Source organism: Pinus tabuliformis, chromosome X (genome assembly GCF_031772625.1).
Source record: "Pinus tabuliformis cultivar Carrire ecotype Pingquan chromosome X, CPIR1, whole genome shotgun sequence".
In the NCBI taxonomy this organism is placed as follows: Eukaryota; Viridiplantae; Streptophyta; class Pinopsida; order Pinales; family Pinaceae; genus Pinus; species Pinus tabuliformis.
The window spans coordinates 341522243-341526186 of NC_142308.1; the positions used below are offsets into that span (position 1 = coordinate 341522243).

Genomic DNA, 3944 nt, shown 5'->3' on the forward strand with positions numbered 1-3944 from the left:
TTGTTTTTCATCTACTTATGTTGTGTCCACTCTTCATCCAATTTTACGTCTATTATTGCCACCATTTTTTTGTTCACTTTTGCATCCCTTTTCCAACACTCTTCATATTTTTTGCATTGATGATATTTCTTATGACATTGACAATTATGAACAACTGATGAAAATGTCAATAATTATGATGATGATAATGAAGATGATGACGATGACATGGCTTGTGATTATTATGATAATGACAATGATGATAAAGACAATGGGGGTTACAATGACAATGATGATGACGATGACGATAATGACCTTGGCCAATATTCCCAATTTTTAAATGTTGTCATGGTCATAATCATAATCATTATCTTTGGTGTCATCTTCCAAGTCATCATCATATGATCATCATTATCATTATTTTCATCTTGGTCATCATCAACAACCATAATGGCATGAATGATGATTATGATGTTCATGACGAAGATGACAACAATGGTGATGTAAATTACATTAATTATGATGATGGAGATGATGAAAATTATAACTAGCATTTGCACCAAATGTTGCAAAGGAAACGCCGTAAGGCATAAATTGAGGAACAATTCCGACATGGAAATGGGAAAATGTACATAAGATGCAGATATGTAGCATAAATGAGATTCTAAATATGTATAAATTGAAGTTTATTTAGGGTGCCTAAGTCTATATATTTTTTTTAAATTATTGAATTAATATTGCATATAAATCTCATAAAATTCAACCAAATTATAATTGAGAGCTCTGATCTCTAAGTTTGACTTTGGGTCATTAACATGCTAATGCACTGTCTCAACCACTAAACCACATAACAACAAACAAAAGACTACAAAATGTTACGATCATTACTATAGTAAACCCAATGACTCTACACACAATAATTTATTCTTTACTCGAAGAGAATATTGCTTAACCATATCCACAAAAAGATTGCAAGGTGGAAAGAATTATGCAGAACAGAGTCTCTGTTATTATAACTTGTAAGTTGTAGCATTGTTCCAACCAATAAAACTATCTTCACATTTTGGAAGATCAAATGGAAATAAGTTTTGAAGAATTCAATAAAAAACGTCCAAGATCATTGGATCACATGATTAATGGTACCCTGTCCTATGAATCTAATATTTTTATGCACTTACAATTAAGGGAGAAAACAAGGTCCAAACAATGTATACCACAGGGACCAATAAATAGTATATTTGATAATCCTTGCTAGGATCAGAAAAACAACATTACTTCTCCTTAAATCCTTCACAGTCAAATTATACAATTGTTGTACAACACAAGGCCCATGCTATTGTCAATAGTTCTGATTGAGAATGCGACCAGATTCCTTCAATCTCATACAGTGATTAATGCACCAATTATACAATTGTTGTACAACACAAGGCTCATGCTGTTGTCAATCAAGCAATAGTTCTGATCGAGAATGTGCCAGATTCCTTCAATCTCATATAGTGATTAATGCACCAAACACAGGTGTACTAGTTGCAATGACTTTTATATCATTTTACTGATGTTGTCATGTCAAAATCAATGTGATACAATTAAGTCACCTTTAAGAAGAACCTCATTGCAATTTCTATACAAGGATGTCTGTCTTATCATTACCCATTATAATTTCACCTCTTTTATTGTTAGACTTCACGAATTAGCCTCCAAATGCTTTCTTCATCCACAGACCATTCAATTACCTTTTATAAATATTTTGTTTGAGCATTGGAGCTCAATAACATTTACAAAATTATAAAAAGTTTATCACCCATCAATTTCTTTTCTTTTCTTTTTCTTTTTCTAGTTTCCACTTATTAATACCTAAAACAACTTTAAAACATTAAAAAAACATTTCCAAATCATTTTTATTTCCATTTTTATAATCGAAACTAAATTTCCATTTCTCCACTTGTAAACCAAATGTATAGCAAAACAAAACCAAGAGTGCTGATATTCGTTAGGTTGTTCACCTCTTTTATTGTCAGAATTTTGAGCAGGTTATTCTTTTTCTTTTTCTGGTTTATCTTTGTAAAGACATTAAAATCACTATTGTTGAATTTCTTTATTTGGAATCTCAATCTGCTGAAATTTATTTATTGGAGATGTGGATATAACCAATCTCAAAGATTCTGTAACAATCTCACACTCATCACTCACTGTGATATATATTCACAGTTTCCATAACCTGCACACCAAAAAACACACTCTCAATCAGTTACCCTACTGAACAAAGAAACTCGCCAGTATTGATAGAATATCCTCTGTTGTAGCTACCAAGAATTATGAAAGTATGCATGTAGAATGATTGTGGAAAGAGACACAGTGCTCTACAATCATACCCACCTTATCCTCTGGGTTTCTACCTAGTGACATAGCCCAGGACTAAACAACACTTTACCAATCTGCTTACACCCCAAGGGCAGAGCACCCTGATTCTTGAGGGATACATCAAAAGCAAGCAATTAAGAACAGAAGAATACAAGCCCACTTACCTGCAACAAACAAGGGGAAGGATGTGAAAGCCATAACAGAAAGAGGGCTTGCAGCCTGAGCTTGTAAGAAGTGCGTGCCATTGTGTTGAAATTGATCAGTAAATGGCTACAAAAAAATCTCAAAATTTGAGACTACTACTATTATTCAAAGTCACTTAAATATTATTATTGTTATATAAACATCTAAACTCATTTTATAATACTTTAAAAATAGCAATTTTCAGATATTATAATCCCTAAATCCTTTCTTCCCATTCGTAATGACTTTTGCAATTGGAAATAGGGATTTGCAATGAGGTTCCCTCTGCATTAAACTCTACAATTGACCCACCACGGTTAGTGTTAGAGTCCTTGGAGGGGTTTTATTCTCTTGAACAAAAGTCAAGTGACAAGAAAGAGTCTGGGCTCCCGGCTCTACGCCGGGCCTGTACATTATTACTGGAATCTCTTGTACCTGTTTTGGCAGATCCTATTTTGGGTGTTGAACATCCAGTTCTGCCCTTAAATATAAAGGAGCAAGCCAAAAGTATTTCACATGAATGGAAGTCGAAGATAAACCTTGAAGGAGATGTTGCCAATGGTAATTCGTTGGAGGCCCAGGCCTTCTTGCAACTTCTAGCTACTTTTGGAATTGCGTCAGAGTTTGATAAAGATGACTTATGCAAGCTTGTTCTTGCAGTTGCACGGTGCAGGCAGACACCTAAACTCTGTCGTTCCCTTGGACTTGAATAAAAAATGCCAGGTTGGTTGGCTGGTGTTCTGTAATGTTAGCCTTAGTGGCTAGGCTGGCAAAATTTCCCATCCATTTTGGTAGATAGGCTTTTTGTTGTTTTTCTGGCATTCATGGCTGGCTTGGTTTTTTTGAGGGACTGGTGGATTTTATTAGTATACTTGGTTGTGGCTGATTGAGTTGAAGATAAATTTTGGTAATCCTGGCTGTAGTAAACCTTCCCAACGTTTTTTGTTTAGTCCAATGAACGGGTTTCTAAGTTGACGGGGTTGGTAGTCTTTTCTTTAGATCTCAACATTTCATATGCAAGGCAGATACTGAGTGGCCTCTACTAGGTAGACATCTTTTTATGAGGTAGAAAGTTGTATGTAAGTTATTTTGTTGATATTAATAAAGGCACCTGAAGATGATCAACTATGGTAAAGTGTCATAAGGCCTTTCATGAGTGGGGAACTGTTTACTTATGAAAATGGTCTCAAGCTGACATAACTGTTATCTTTATTGACAAATCCGTTGAAGTTGTCTGTATTGTTTTTCTTTCACAGTAAACTGTCTTTTGGTATTTCAAATGTTTGTGACATATTCAGATTAACTGAAAATTTTGTGACAATTTCATGCAGATATTGTAGAAACCCTGGTCAATAGTGGAAAACAAATTGAGGTAGTCAACTTTGCTCATGCATTTGGGCTGACAGAGAAGTTTGCACCTG

At 34.5% G+C, this 3944-nt stretch overlaps 1 pseudogene; it reads left to right on the plus strand.

Moving 5' to 3' along the window:
- Positions 1 to 591: 591 nt before the first annotated feature.
- LOC149139868 (FRIGIDA-like protein 3 pseudogene) lies at positions 592 to 3236 on the plus strand (annotated as a pseudogene).
- Positions 3237 to 3944: the final 708 nt, after the last annotated feature.